This window comes from Acartia tonsa, chromosome 15, assembly GCF_053477335.1.
Source record: "Acartia tonsa isolate MP-2025a chromosome 15, ASM5347733v1, whole genome shotgun sequence".
In the NCBI taxonomy this organism is placed as follows: domain Eukaryota; kingdom Metazoa; phylum Arthropoda; class Copepoda; order Calanoida; family Acartiidae; genus Acartia; species Acartia tonsa.
Genome location: NC_137274.1, coordinates 3,263,541 through 3,280,653, shown reverse-complemented (window position 1 = coordinate 3,280,653; position 17,113 = coordinate 3,263,541). Strand labels below are relative to the sequence as shown.

At 33.1% G+C, this 17,113-nt stretch overlaps 1 long non-coding RNA gene across 1 annotated transcript; it reads left to right on the top strand.

The window, feature by feature from the left end:
• The first annotated feature begins 3,610 nt into the window (after positions 1-3,610).
• LOC145307112 (uncharacterized) lies at positions 3,611-15,271 on the top strand. The gene is made up of 3 exons (XR_013875303.1): positions 3,611-4,168; positions 14,302-14,377; positions 15,239-15,271. It is a non-coding gene; the product is annotated as an uncharacterized LOC145307112 (long non-coding RNA).
• The last annotated feature ends 1,842 nt before the right edge of the window (positions 15,272-17,113 follow it).

Below are 17,113 nucleotides of genomic sequence, written 5' to 3'. Positions count from 1 at the left end.
AATCGCTGAACCGATAACAATGTAGCTTCTTATAAGTACTGTGAGAAGCTCTTTATAGTGCCTATAGAAAAGGGGATAAATTTAAAAACTTTTGGCCGAAATGTCCCGAATGACGTCATATTATAATAATCCATTATCATAATGGGAAATATAAATCATTTATAAGTTCTCATAGGTCCTGGGACGGTTTATAACTATTTTTGGGGGAGGGTACCATAACATTCCCATGAGAAATAGCCCTAGAAAAAATTGACTTCCCCCCCCCCCCATTGTTTTTACTCTTTCTTTTTATAGGAATAAGACAATGGCTAATAAATTGATTTACATCCCCGATAATGACACACAAAATTACCCCTTATGTAGATTAAAATTGGTGGTTGAAACGTTTGAACACTCGAATTAGTAAACCAACCAATCAAAATTCAGTACAAGTCCCCAAAGTTGTTGAACCAAAGAATAAAAAACTTTTCAAACTTTTGGGGACTAGTTTAATTAAACAGCCCAATGTCCCCTCTCTCTCTCTCTGATATATTAATTTGTCGTCAGATTAGCTTGCTAATATGGACCTCATTTATTGGTAAATTCGTTCATTCAGTAGAAGGGTAGGGGATGGGTAAAAGGTAGTTATTTTAGCCAGCTGCTAAATTTGAAGCACAAAAACTACAATAATTATCTATCCTATCGTAATATAGAAAGTTTTCCGCGGATATTAAAATAAAGAATTGTAATATCATTTATTAACCAACCAATCAATTATGAATTCAATGTTTTCAAGCCAACGAATTAGAGAATGTGGGTTTTAAACTTTGGGAACCAGGATGAATTACAGTCCAAATGGGTACCCAAAAATGTTTTTATGACAAATGGACAAACGGACATTTCGAGTAATACATAAGATTAGCTACAATATAAATTTAAATATTTGGAGGCTAGAAATTTTATAGCTTTTTTTTGTTAATTTAGACATGTTAACATTGTCCTATCGATTTCAAACTTTGCATGGTGATTTCTTTAGTAGTTAGGTACGAATCAACTCTATAATCCTTACAAGAATGTCCGTACGTCCATTTTAAACATGTTGTTTTTTCCTTTTTTGACAACTAATTTTTATGTGATCTAATCATCCGATTGATCTGATTTTTGGTATGGCGATTCCTAAGACAAAAAAGTATAATGTTATAAGCGAAGCAACTCTATAATCAAGTCTTATAAATGTTAGTATGTCCATAAACATTATCCTGTTTCAAATTTACTTACAATGTTGCTTCGACTCTTATACTTTTATATTCTGATTATTCAGTTCTGACACTATACAAGTGTTAATGTCCGTTTGTCCTACCGTTTCAGTGCTTCGCTTTTATGGATGTTGTCATCCTTGTTTTTACACGCTCTCTTATTTGTTGGCTTAAAAACTTTGGGGACTTTTATCATGGTGTCCAAACTTTTCCAACAGTAGTTTATTGTCCATTGTCTTATCCCTAAAGATCCAGGGAGGGAGAGGACATTGGGCAGTTTATTACGCTAGTCCCCAAAGTTGTATAATGACGATTTCTTATTCGTTTTTTAATAACTTTGGGAACTCTTATTGAATTGTGATTGGTTGGTTCGTTAAGTTGAGTGTCTAATTATGATCTACAAAAGGGGTAATTTTGTGTATCATCTATCATTATTGGGGATGTACATCAATTTATCGGCCATTGTCTTATCCCTTTAGATACCTGGTATATATGTCGATGCTTTTCAAATTTCTATAAATTTATTTTTCGATTTTTCACAACTGAACATTTGCTTTTTAAATCACTTTAAAAGTTCGTTTTTTCGTTGAGGGACAATTTGACCAAAAAATCAGCCATGTGACGTCATAAAAATGAGTGATATTACATATCTTTTTTACGGGTTTTCTTTCCCACTTCTCCCCTCATATCTCTCATTTTTATAAGACGTCGCATGGCAGATTTTTGCGTCACTTTGTCACTTTAAGTTTATTCGTCCAAAATTTTGGTTTTTTTGGATGTTGTTATCCTTGTATTTTAATCACTTTATTTATTCTATTTTCTCGTATTCATTCGAATCCGGTGGATAGGAACCGGTTCTCATAAATACGAAAAAACTATGTCTAGCATCGTATTATATCCAGTTTTCTACGAATATAGAAATGTACAATCATAAGATTAAAACCAGTTTTTTTAGCCGGTGCCTTTGGCACCTCCGGGCTAAAAAAACTGGTTTTAATCTTATAATTGTACATTCTGTATCCGCGGAAAGCCGTTTATAATACGATACGAGAAATAACTATTCCAGTATGGCTTCAAAACCGTATTAATATCCGCTAGATGAGAACCAGTTCAGCTGGTGAGATACTGAAAAATCATGTATAGCACCGCGTATTGCAGACAATTTTCCACGAATATTAAATTAAAAGATGATAATATTAATACCAACTTGGGGATAACAAAACTGGGTTTTAATAATAATTATTTAACAAATCTATTATTTAATATTCCTTCATTTTAATATCCGAGGAAAGCTGTCTAAATTACGATTATGTGCGATTAGTAACTATTATTGCTTCGAAACCGTATTAATATCCGATGGATTAGAACCAGTTTAGTCAGCCAGATACTGAAAAATCATGTTTAGCACCGCGTATTTCCACGAATGTTAAAATAAAAGATAATAAAATTTAACTAAAAAAACTAGTATTTAATTTTTTTTATTTTTATATCCGTGGAAAGCTGTCTATAATACGAAATGCAATAAATAACTATTCCAGTATGGCTTCAAAACCGATTAATAATATCCGCTGGATTAGAACCGGTTCAGATACTAAAAAAATCATGTATACACTGTTAAAAATAATTTTTTTTTTAGCATCAGATGATACTCTATATTCTTCACATTAATGTATAGTATCAATCCGTACGTAGTAGGAAAAAAACGTCATTACGAAACAAGGAAGTTTTCAATGCTGTATATGGTATTAGGTAATGTTTTGTGAAGTAACAGGTAGTACTAAATAATGTATTTGTCTGTATAGTATTGTCTAATACGCTCTTGGGAATATAATTCATTACGGTATAAGTAAATTTTCATTACGCTCCATCGCAATTGTTATTACGCTCATGGAAATTAACACCCTCTTATCTAAACCCCCTCTCGCTGTCGACTAAAATTTCTCTAACAAATTTTTTTCGCCAATCTTCAATCACTTATATATTATATTATATTAAATATTATTTTATTGTTGTGTAAAGGAATTATAATTTATTCAGCATGTGGGTTTTAAAATAAATTTGTCCAACATTGTTGAATTAGTCCGAGAATTTTTCTTCATTTATAAGGGAATATTCATCAAACAGAAATTGTCCCGTCAAAGTTTGTTAATCGTAACAGCTGATTAATGATTTTACAAAATAATGAATGCTGCAATTTATTGTTCAATATATTTTTCACAACGTGACGTGCTTATGTTTTTATTCTGTCTAATTATTTTCGTTTAGTCCTTAAATAGTTTATTTTGGAGCTTCAATAGTTAGTTTAATTTTAAATTCTTATAAAAGTAACTTGTTTAATTTGCATATTTTTAAGTTGTTTAGTTTGGATAAGTGATTCGGTTTTGTTATAGTTACTTTTATAATTTTCTTTCATGTTTGAAGTGAAGATTTGTTGTAATATTTTATATTATTTTAATACGATTCTGTAAATATTTAAACCTCAAATACAAACTCCTTTTCTATAAATTAAAGATTAAGACATCGTATTATTTTCCTATCAATTAATTAAATACACGGAGGCGCGGAAAAGAAATCGTCTATTTTCAGTGAAGCCTTATGTAGTAGCGGAATTGAAAATATTTCTAATCAGAAAATTGAAGAAAGATAGGATATAAATTAAAAAAAAAACATTGTTTCAAAAGTATTCTTCTATAAAATGTTATGGACGGACAGAATTGTAGAAAAGCTTCGCCTATCTCCCTTTCTTTTCAAATAATGAAATTATTATTTTCACCTAGCTGTGTTTCGGAATTAACCAAATATTGGCAAAATCTATGAAAGGGATACATTTCAGACAACCATATATACACTCAAAATGCCTACCACCTAAAGCTTCCTTCGTGTATACAGCCAAGAAACAAGAATTAGAATGGTTTATATACTAATACTTGCAGGTTAGGAAATTCGTTTAAATGATCTTTATGTACAAAGTTTTAAAAAAAAATATCAAGACTTTGAATTGTTACATAACGGAATTGTAATTTGCAAACGTTTAGAACACTGTTAAAAAACAGTTTTAAAAAATACGTGGTTGAAACGTTTGAACACTCATTATTAAACCAACCAATCACAAACCATTAAAGTAACAAAAGTTGTTTAGCCATCGATTAAGAAAACATTCTTATAAAACTTTAGGGACTAGTGTACTAAACAGCCCATTGTCCACTCTCGCTTTCTTATCATTGTCCCTTCCCTGCAAAAAATGTGATATAAAAATTAGGGTTGGGCCGGATAGTTTTTTGGCCGGATACCGGATATCCGGCCAAATTACCGGATATCCGGCCGGATAACCGGCCAAATTACTACATATTAAAGTATCAAAAAAGGATATAGTCCCATTCGTAGCAACGCACCTTAAGGGGCGATTCGTTGTATTTTTAAAATTGCTTTTAAAAGGTTATTTTAGGTTATATTTAATTAGGTGATTGCCCCGCAGGGCTAGGCAATTGGCCCCGCAAGGTTAGAGTCCCCTGCAAGGGGCTAGAAATAGGAGGAAAGCTTCTGTGAAAATACGAATAATCGCTCCTTAAGGGGCGTTGCCACGAAAGGGACAATACCCGCAAAAAAATTCTTCATAAACTGGTGTTTTATATTATACTAGCGGCTGCGTCCCTAGTATCTAGGGATATTAGAAAGGACATGAAAGTGCAGAAAAATAACTTAAAACCTTACAACGACTTTTTTATAAAAATTAAACGGACTAAAACCACCCTGGGACCTAAAAAGGAGAAACATATCGGTTCATCAGTTAGCGAGATCCTTCGCTACAGACAAAAAAAAGCTTACTACTTTATATAATAGGATAAAATTAAGGTTAAAACTTAAAAATTAAGTAACTATTAAATCTCCATAGCAAATAAATCTAATTAACTATTACTACCCTCAATATGTAATATCAACCCCTAACGGTTGGAGGATGGGCGGGGAGGTGGCGTTAAATGCCTGCCCCCCCTCTGTTTTTTTCTATTCCATTTTCTGTGTATAAAAGGTAGAGGGCTACAACTGAGTGACTTTCGAAATATGGGTATGACACATAACTAAGAGTTGAAAATTTTTAATACCTCCTTCCTGGCGGGCACAGGATGCCAGCAAATCTGGTAATGTCATTCAGGTAAAAAGTAAAAATATTTTTTTTACTTAAACAAAGCATTTCATACTAAAATATCCTATAGTCGTACATCCTCATATGTAATATAGATGTTCAAGTCGATTTCAGGTTCCAGGTATAATCCTGCAAGTTCTGAACCTTTAGGTCTCCAGAAATCTTTAAACGGTTTCTGTGACCGCAACTTTTTACTTGAAGATTTCAAATTTTAAACTTTAGCTTTTTATATATCTTCATGACTTATTACAATTTCATAAAACACGATGCCGTTTACCTGCCAACCGTCGGTTTGCGGCTGGCAGCTGCCAAAAACTGCTGCCACCGCCAAAATTTATGTTTTGAGATTTTTGAAAAAAATAACATGAACTCAAATGATTCCAAATTGCCTAATTCGGCGAGAAATATAATAAAATAAATTTTTTGGTGGCGGCGGAAAAGGCGGCGGGAGCGGCGGTCCCGCCGCCGTTTTTTTTTAAAGATACCAATAGTTGGGGTAATTAGTGACCCAGCCCAAAAGATTTCATCCAATTATCTCTAAAACTAAGAGAGTAGCATACTGTATTTAAGATATACCTTCATAAACGAGAATTTGAAAAAAATGACTAAGTCCCCCCCGCAGGGTTGCTTGTTAGGGGAAAAATTTTTGAAAAAATAACATGGTCTCAAATGATTCCAAATTGCCTAATTCGGCGAGAAATGCAATCAAAAATTTCTTTTTTGGTGGCGGCGAAAAACGGCGGCGGACGGCGGGAGCGGCGGTCCCGCCGCTGTTTTTTTTTAAAGATACCAAAACTTGGGGTAATTAATGACACAATCAAAAAGATTTCATCCAATTATCTTTAAAACTAAGAGAGTAGCATACTGTATTTAAGATATACCTTCATAAACGAGAATATGAAAAAAGTCCCCCCGCAGGGTTGCTTGTAAGGCGAAAAATTTTTGAAAAAAATAACATGGTCTCAAATGATTCCAAATTGCCTAATTCGGCGAGAAATGCAATAAAAAAAAATTTTACCCCCCCCCCAAAAAAAAATTTTTTTGGGGGGGGGTGGGGGGTCGACGATAATTTTAAAAGTAACTTTGGCCCCATAGAAGCTCAAATCCAAAATTAGCTCCCTCTAGCTCTAAGGGTTCTCGAGTAAACAAGACTTCTTATTGGTAAGATTTCAGAATTATTTGTTTTATTGTAAATGTTAGATTTTTCAATGAAATTAATTGTTTTGGAAAAAAAAATTATTTCCAATGAACAGAGTAATGTTTTTTTTATTGTATCAATATAAAGTGAATTATATAAAAATGTTCTGTAAGCCACAATATTACCCAAAGTAAAAAAGAGCTTTTGCTCCGGTCAATATGATTACAGCAACACTAAAAATTAATTTTTAAATCCCCCAAAAAAAGTTTATTGGGGACTTAATTCAAATTTGGGTTCTGCAGTCTGATTCTATAGGTGTCCTAGTATATTTTTGACCCCCCATTCAAAAATAGGTTAAAAACAGTTTAAGCACATCCTCCTTTACATAAAGATAAACATATTCAGAAAAAAATTTTCTTCTAGCTTCAATAAAAAGAAAATTACAGCCATTTAAGATTTAAAAAAACAGAGATTTTTGTTGTAAAATATAAAAGATTATATTGCCGGATATCCGGCCGGATAGTTTCAATATCCGGTATCCGGCCGGATATTGAAAATGGCCGGATATCCGGCCCAACCCTAATAAAAATGAAAAGGTGATTTTGCAATACAGTTAAAACTAAACCAGCTTATTTTTTTGTATTTATGGACATTAACAGTTTTTAAGATACATCAAAAAAGGTTTATTAAATTAAGTCTACTATAATTAAAGAGATAAAGAATTTTAGTAATTTAAATATGATTATTTTTAAATGGCATGTGTGTATTAAGTTTTTTTACAGTTGCTTTGTTTAAACATCAAAGGGAGATATAAATGGGTGGAGTAATATAAGCTGAGAATGAGCAATATTTTATGAGCATTAATTATTTGGCCATCTATGACATCCCCTTACAACACTTTTTCAACAGTGCAGCTATTTAGTAGTAAGTGTATTTGTGTACATCTATAATTCTGACAATCTGTTGCTTGACTGACACGTTTTACAGAAATCTATTTCACCTAGGCCATGGGTTAAATCAAATCTAATAAATATAAATTAATTTCAATTGTATTGAAATTTTTCTTTTTAAATTCATACTTACAATACTTGTTTATTACAAGAGAAAAAAATCTTGCTCTAATGTTGCTGCACTACTTACATATGTTATTGTCCTTGTCTTTGAATCAGTAAAGCGATTCATCTGGGGTCATTTTGGGGGAAAATAGGGGAAGGCAGGCAATACTAATTCAAATTTCAATGGTGTGTTATCACCTCGCTACAAACCCCTACCACAGGCACTACTTTAAATAATAATCACCTTATAATTTTATTCAGTAATAGGCAATATAATTTAAATTTCACAAAATTAGTTAAAAACCTTCTGGACCTATATGAAGCTTCACTTTAAAGAAGAAACATATCAGTTCAGCGGATAATGAGATCCTTTGCTACAGACAAAAATGCTTATATCATTTTCTTTTAAGTTTTAAAAAGGTAAATTATTTTTTTTGTGGGGGGGGGGGTAGATACCCTCCACAAAATTAGTTAAAAACCTTCCCTGGACACATATGAAGCTTCACTTTAAGGAGAACAATTTTGGTTTAGCGGTTAGTGAGATTCATTGCTACAGACAAAAAAGCGTATTACTTTACATAATAGGATTAATTCTAGCCTTTGTCGTATCTATTGTTTGTCGCCTTTAGAAAAAATCGAGGGTTTTTCATATTCTAGCGTTTGTTGCATTCTAGTGTTTGTCGTATCTAGCGTATGTTGTGTCTAGGGTTTGTCTGTCTACTGTTTGTCTGTCTAGCGTTTGTCGCATCTACTGTTTGACGTATCTAGGGTTTGACGTAGTACCGTAGAATATACATCTAATATCATGGAAAAATCTAGATTTTAAAATTTTTGGGTTCTATCTCTAGTGTTTTTTTTAAAACAAAAGTTTGAATAGTTTTTAACCACCAACCCTTTCTCCTTCAGATTAAGGGGTTTTGAGGTTGGGTGGAGGGTCAATGATATTTCAAAAGCTACTTTAGGCCTACAAAAGTTTATTACTAAGGTTTGATCCATGTATCAGATGTGGTATATGAGTAGTACACACTAGTATAAAATAGTATTAGGCCTACTAATATTAAATCCAAGGTTTGCTCCATGGTTCTCAAGTGGTTTCTAAGTTATACACCAGCCTCCCACCTCCTTCCTTTGCCATAAGAGGGTTTGGGGGTGGGTGTGAGTGGGGGGTGAGCAATATTTATAAAAGTATTAAACACCAGCCTCACACCCCCCCCTCATTTTAGAGGGTTTAGGGTTGGGTGGGTGGTCAACAATATTTCTAAAAGCAACTTTAGGCATACAAAAGTTTTATCCTAAGGATTTCTCCATTTATCTCAAGTGGTTACTGAGAAACACCCAATAGTATAATTTACCTACCCCCCCTTCTCCTCTTAATTAAGGGTTTGGGGGTGGGTCAACAATATTTCTAAGAGCAACTATATGCCAACTAAAGTTTTATCCCAAGGTTTGGTCCATTTATCTCAAGTGGTTACTGAGAAACACCCAATAGTATAATCCACCTGCCCCCCCCCCCTTGAATTAGGGGTTTGGGGGTGGGTGGGTGGTCAATGATAGTTCTAAAAGCAAATATAGGCCTACATAAGTTTTATCCTAAGGTTTGCATCTTTTATCTCAAGTTATTTCTGAGAAACACCCTATAGTAAAATCCATCCCCCCCCCCCTAAATTAGGGGTTTGGGGGTCAGTGGATGGTCAACAATAGTTCTAAAAGCTAATATAGGCCTACCAAAGTATTATCCTAAGGTTTGCTCTATTTATCTCAAGTCGTTACTTAGAAACCTCCCATAGTATAATTCACCTGCCCTCTACCCCCACTAAATTAGGGGTTTGTGGGTGGATGGGTGGTCAATGATAATTCTATAATCAAATATAGGCCTACAAAAAATTTATCCTAAGGTTTACTCCATTTATCTCAAGTTGTTTCTGAGAAACACCATATAGTATATAGTATAATCCACCCGCCCCCCCCCCCCCAAAAAAAAAAAAAAAATGGGGGGGGGTGGGGTGTCGACGATAATTTTAAAATTAACTTTGGTCCTATAGAAGCTTAAATCCAAAATTAGCTCCCTCTAGCTCTAAGGGTTCTCGAGTTCTCGATTTTGACTATAAAAATGGGTATTTTTATTGTAAATATATAAAAGTGCACTTTAATCAACGATAGGATTAAAAAATGTAATAACTTGTTTTATAGTTTTTGATCACTAATTTTATATACATTTATCTGATATGTATATCAAAATCTAAAAGAACTATTTTCTTTAGATTTTCATACTTTGGACCAGTGTTCTGGAGCCGGAGCCGGGAGCAGCAACATTTTTGGTGGAGCCGGAGCCGGATCCGGAGCCGTATTTTTCCCTAAAAACGGCTCCGGCTCCAGACTAGCTAAAAATGACTTTTTAAAGTAATATTATAATTTGGCAACGGTCTATTTCCATATAATAAACTGAAAAACTATTGTTACTTAACAAATAGACAAACATCCTTCTACTTTTATATAGCTTTAATCAAATAAAAGCAAAATATTTTATATTATTTATTTTATTTTATCAAATTCAATAATGAAAAAAAATTGATATATTAATTTTAAGGTAGGAACCGGAGCTGGAGCCGGAGCCGTATTTCCAAATATGGCTCACCGGAGCCGTAGCCGCATCAAAATTATACGGCTCTGGCACCCTGCTTTGGACAAATGTCTTGGTTACTTTTTGCACTATATTTACTCTAAAAAGGATTTTGCATCTGATTTTCACATTTACAGCGTGGCCATATTCTTCAGTATACTGAAAATCTTCAGTATTCTTCAGTATTTGGAAATTGGGGCTTCAGTATTTTCAGTAAGTACTGAATATTCAGTATTTGAAAATTTTATTCAGTATTTTTCAGTTTTTGGAATTTTCATGATTCAGTATTTTCATTATTTCTTAAAGGGCGAATATAGGTTCGATATGATATGAGCTTATATCAAAGGTGCCATTACATACTTTTAGAATATCTATGCCAAATTTAAAAATTCAAAAAAATCCTTAAGTAGATTTTGCAATTTTCTGTTTCAATTGACCATATAATAAATGAGATTGCCGACAAAATCGTTTATTTTAGCCCTTTACAAGACTTTTTTTTGACTATTATGCTTAAGTTTGATTGACTATTACATTGGCACGCACCTTAAAAGATAATTTAAATGTTTATTATTTTAGATTATATACTAGTTTATTTAATTTTTTAAAAAGCATAAAAAAATTTGCGTAGAAGGGCGTCAGGAGTATTGACAGGGTAAATAATACGTCTTAAAGTTTATTTTCTGTACAGAGATCTTTGATTAATTCATGATGATATAAACAACCCTTGTATACGCACTTTTAACACACACACACACGGCCACAAAAAAACAGGGATTCGAAATCATTCTTCCTCCAAGAAAATTTTATCGATTATTTTTTTTACTTTTTACATTATTTGATGTTTTTTTTTAACTTTTAATAATTTACTTTATGAAGGTAGAAGGAGGGTATATTTACCCCTGATTAATTGGTTTCCACGTTATTACGACTATCATTTAACAAAAGCTTTTTAATTCAACCTTGCCACGAAGCCTTGTGTGATGCTAGGGTGTTTGAGTTCTTAGGGAACCACACTCATTACAAAATATTTTCTTCGAGATTGATGGGTTTTAAGCTATAAACAGACTTAAACAATTGAATATGTCAATATTTTTAAGTTATTTATAATCTATGGAATTGCACCTTTGATATAAGCTCATATCATATCGAACCTATATTCGCCCTTTAAATTCCAAAAAAATTTGCTTAAATAAGATGTTTATTTAAGTAGTTGATGTCAGATTTTTTTCGGCGCTTTGCGCCTCACTTTACTTTCCTTTAAATTACCCTATAACTTTGTACATTAATTTTATTTTTTTTTTATGGTATTATACATTTTTTTTTCAATTCATCTCAAATATAATTTTTTTAGATATTTGAGATGCTTTTATACAGTATTTTTTTGTCTATTAATAGAATGAATAATCTAAGGTGAGTACTTTGCATGATTATTGAAGGTAAAGTTTTTTAGCATGCTCTTAACCATAGATGTCCAAGGGGGGGGGGTAAAGTGGCGATTACCCCCTCAAACGAATTTTTTTTTCATTTTACCCCCCCCCCCATTCATAATTTATAATTAACACAGAAAATTTTTGCGCACTTCGCGCGCATTTTTAATACTAAATAATTAATAAAATTTAAATTACCCCTCAAAGAATTTTACCCCGGGGGTAACTTTTTTTTGGGGGGGGGGGTAAACAAAATTTACCACTGCCAACAGATTTCATGGGGGGTAATTACCCCCCCCCCCTCAAACAAATTTTATCCCCGGGGTAAAAATTTTGGGGGGGTAAAAAAAATTTGCGGCGCACTTCGCCTCCCCTCCAAAAGCGAATTATCCCCCCCTTAAAAAAATGTCCCCGCCCCCCCCAAAAAAAGGTTGGACGTCCATGCTCTTAACTCAACTAAAAAGTATTTAAGTTTTGTAATCATTTGAAATATTTATCAGTCATTTTCTGCTTAATTGGTGCAAGAAAATCTAAGAGGCAAAATTAAAAGATCTTTAGAATATTCCACTAATAACAAAGCTATGATGATATGAAATTTTGAAATGAGGAATCATATAAAAAAAATACTTATTCAGTATTTGTATTTTTTGTTCAGTATTTCAGTATTTTTTCTTATTTTAGGATTCAGTATTTTCAGTATTTCCTTTTTTTTCTTCAGTATCAGTATTTTTTTGGTTGTGGCCACACTGCATTTAGGATGATAAATATTATTTTATTGTCTTAAGTATGTTCTAAACTTATAGATAAACAACTTTCGTTAAAAGATTTTTTTCTAAATTGGTCATTTAAAGCATGAAATTAAGTTATTATTGCAAATTTTTCCAAATAACTTGCAAATATGATTTCTGCGGATTTTCTAATTTACATAGGCGTTTTCTATGTATATTCCTCTTTCCAAAAATACCTCTCTTGTTAAGATTGGATAAAAAATCTTTATGGTCGAGACTCCATAACTGTGGGGGGGGGGGGTTAAATGTGTTGACTCGTGCCACGACATACCAGCAATTTTATTTTGGATGCTACTCCCTTAGTTTTAGAGATAATTACTCCAAGTTTTGGTATCTTTCGAAAAAAAACGGTGGCGGGACCGCAATTTTCCGTCGCCGCCAAAAAAAATTTTTTTATTGGATTTCCTGCGAATTAGGCAATTTGGAATCATTAGAGATCATGTTATTTTTTTCAAAAATTTTTCCCCTTATAACCAATCCAGCAGAGGGAACTTAGTCATTTTTTCAAATTTTCGTTTATCAAGGTATATCTTACATTCAGTGCCTCTCCTAAGCTTTTAAAGATATTAAAACAAAATTTTTTTAGGTAGGTCAGTAAAAAATATTTAAATAAAAAATGGCAGCGGTACCGCCGCTCCCGCCGTCATTTTCCGCCGCCGCCGCCAAAATTTTTTTTTGCATTTCTTAAATTCAGTGCTTCTCCTGTGCTTTTAAAGATATTGAAACAAAATCTTTTACGGTAGGTCAGTAAAAAATATTTAAATAAAAAATGGCGGCGTTTTCCGCCGCCGCAGGATGACTTGTAAGGGGAAAAATTGTTGAAAAAAATAACATGTTCTCAAATGATTCCAAATTGCCTAATTCGGCGAGAAACGCAATAAAAAATTGTTATTTGACGGCGGCGGAAAACTGGATATATCTGGATAAACGAGAATTTGAAAAATATTTTTTACTGACCTACCTCAAAAGTTTTTTTTTCAATATCTTTAAAAGCACAGGAGAAGCACTGAATTTAAGATATACCTGGATAAACGAGAATTTGAAAAAATTTATCAGGGGAAAAAAAAATAACATGGTCTTAAATGATTCCAAATTGCCTAGGTAATAAAAAAAGCAATAAAAAAAATTTGGCGGCAGAAAACGGGGATGGACGGCAGGAGTGCGGTACCGCCGCCATTTTTTATTCAAATATGTTTTACTGACCTACCTAAAATGATTCCTAATTGCCTAATTCGGCGAGAAATGCAATTAAAAAAAAATTTTGGCAGCGGCGGAAAATGGCGGGGAACGGCAGGAGCGGCGGTCCCGCCGCCTTGTTTTTGAAAGATACCAAAACTTGGGGTTTTTAGTGACCCAGCCCAAAAGATTTTACCCAATTATCTCTAAAACTAAGGGAGTAGTATCCAAAATAAAATTGCTGGTATGTCGTAGCACGAGTCACCACATTTTACCCCCCCCCCCCTTTTCTCATTAGATTTTCATTGATCGCTTATAATTTTTTCAATATTCATACATTTTCAACTTTAAAAAAATTAGAAAGTGCAAAAGTAAGAAAATATTGTAGTAGAAGAAAAGTTTTATTTAGGTATTTTAATATTAGGCGCTTCTCGCAAATTCTTCTCCATGTAGTTTAAGTTTTCACCTAGCAATATTAAATATTAAGAAAAATCCCATTTCTCGCTTACTCGTGTAAGTTTTAATTAGGTACATATTCTAGTTTGGATTCGAATGATGTGTGAGTGTCAGTGGTTTTTTCTATTGATAACACTATTTTTTAGCCAGTGTCTTCGGCGTCTCGAGACAAAAAAAATTGGTTTTTCATTTTATAATTGTACATTTTATATCCTCGGAAAGCTGTACATAATATGTTGCTTAAGAAATAATAAATATTATTTAGAACGTTCCTGGGTTGCCCATCAAAGTAGTGGGCGAAACAAGCAAGACTCTACTGAATTTAAGCAGTTAGTATACAGGTATACTTACTCTAGTATGGCTTCGAAGCCAATTTATATCTACTGGATTAGAACCGGTTCACAGCCAAATCATTAAATCATCGTATTACAGACAATTGTCTATGAATATTATAATAAAAATAATAATATCAATACAAGTTTTTTTTTATCTAAAGAAATTAGGCCTTTTCGTGGCTAACAAAACTGGTTTTAATTTATAGTTTTTTATTTAAATATCAGCGGACAGCTGTCTATAATACGATCACAATGTTTCGAGAATTCCAATATAAAACAGAAACTCATAATTCAGTTAATTTTGCTTCAATTTAGGAATTTTTTTTTTAATAAGAGATGGCAGTCTGTCAAATTTTTGGACCGGATTCTAAGTCTTACAAGAATTCGTCCATAAAATGGAGCATCCTTGCGGATTCCGGATTCTAGCAATATTTTAAAAGGCTTTTAAAAAAGGGGGGGTTTCAATGCAACCATCTCGTAATCAATGTATAAATGGCACTTAGAATTCGAATTTTGATCTAAAATTTTGCATGAGTAATCCTTGGTAGGTCTATTATCCCTAAATCAAACAAAAAGTTAAAAAAGAATAGTTTTTTCTCGTATCGTATTATATCCAGTTTATAACTATTCTCGTATAGATTCAAAACCGATTCTAATCCGGTGGATTAGAACCGGTTCTCATCCATACGAAAAAACTATGTCTAGCATCGTATGACATCCAGTTTTCTACGAATATAAAAATGTACGATCATAAGATTAAAACCAGTTTTTTTAGCCCCGAGGTGCCAAAGTCATTTTACATTTTTATATCCGCGTAAAGCCATTTATAATACGATGCGAGAAATAACTATTATAAATATTTTTAAGGTTTCAAGAATGATAATATGGCAGCAATTTGGCCGGAGCTTTAGACCTCAGATAAGTATTTTATTATCTCAATAGGGGGAGGGGGGTGAGGTGTAGGGCAAATGTTAGTAAACCTTAAACATGTAGGAACATATGTAATCCTGCGGCCATTTTTCTCTCTCTCCATATCTCGTTAAATTAAACTGTTTTAATTAATTTTATTTTTTGTCCAATTTTTTTTGCCTAAAGATTCTTTGTGTTTTTTTCTTTTTAGGTTACACAGGAACAATTGCCATTTTCATTCAAGAACAGTAAGCAGGTAAACAATATCAATAAAAGTGCTTTTCGTCAAAGTACCAAGTGAGCACCCGTAAAACCCCTACCTCCCACCTTATTTTAAAAATTTAATTAAGCATGGATGTAGTTTTCTTTATTTATTATTGACCCCTGCGGGGAACCCTTACCCTACAGGGATATCCTGCATGTATTTTAACGTGAAACACTTGGAATTTTGAGGGGAACCACCTGAAAAAAAAATGGCTTCGCTTTTATTATACTTTGTTGCTCCAGGAATCAGTATACCAAAAATCAGACCGATTGGATAATTAGATCACATAAAAATTTGTTGCTATAAAAGTAAAGAAATCAACATGTTTAAAATGGACGTACGGTCATTATGGTAATGATTATAAAGTTGCTAGGCTTTCTAAATCTTTCCTAACTACTAAAGGAATCACCACGCAAAATTTAAAATCGATAGGACAATTCTAATATGTCTAAATAAACGAAAAAAGCTATCCGTTACGGACGGACGTACGGACGGACCGACCCTAATTATAGAAAAGCTTCGCTTTTAAAAATCAGACCGATTAATTAGATCATATAAAAATTTGTTGCTATAAAAGGAAAGAAATCAACATATTTAAATGGACGTACGGACATTCCGGTAATGATTACAAAACAAGGATGACAACATCCATAAAAGCGAAGCACTGAAACGGTAAGACAAACGGACATTAATACTTGTATAGTGTCAGAACTGAATAATCAGAATATAAATGTATAAGAGTCAACGCAAAATTGTAAGTAAATTTGTTGAAAAACAGCTTGATTTAGGATAATGTTTATGGACATACTTACATTTTTAGGACTTGATTATAGAGTTGCTTCTCTTATTACATTATACTTTGTTGTCCCAGGAATCAATACACCAAAAACCAGATCAATCGGATGATCAGATCACATAAAAATTTGTTGTTAAAAAAGTAAAATAATCAAAATGTTTAAAATGGACGTACGGACATTTTGGTGATGATTATAGAGTTGCTACGCTTTCTAAATCGTACCTAGCTACTAAGGGAATCACCATGCAAAATTTGAAATCGATAGGACAATTCTAACATGCCTAAATTAACGAAAAAAGCTATTTAAAAAAGTAAAAAAAATCAACATGTTTAAAATGGACGTACGGACATTTTGGTAATGATTATAGAGTTGCTACGCTTTCTAAATCGTACCTAGCTACTAAGGGAATCACCATGCAAAATTTGAAATCGATAGGACAATTCTAACATGCCTAAATTAACGGAAAAAGCTATCCGTTACGGACGGACGGACGGACGGACGGACGGACGGACGTACGGACGTACGGACGGACCGACCCTAATTATAGAAAAGCTTCGCTTTTAAAAATGGTACCTAAATACTATAGGAGTCATCAAGCAAAGTTTAAAATTGATAGGTCAATTCTAACATGCCTAAAAAGCTATCCGTAAGGACGGACGGACGTACGGACAGACCAACCATAATTTATAAACTAGAAGGTAGGAATTATTACTAAAATAACAAGGATGACAACATCCATAAGCAGCGAAGCACAAAAATTGTGGATGGGAA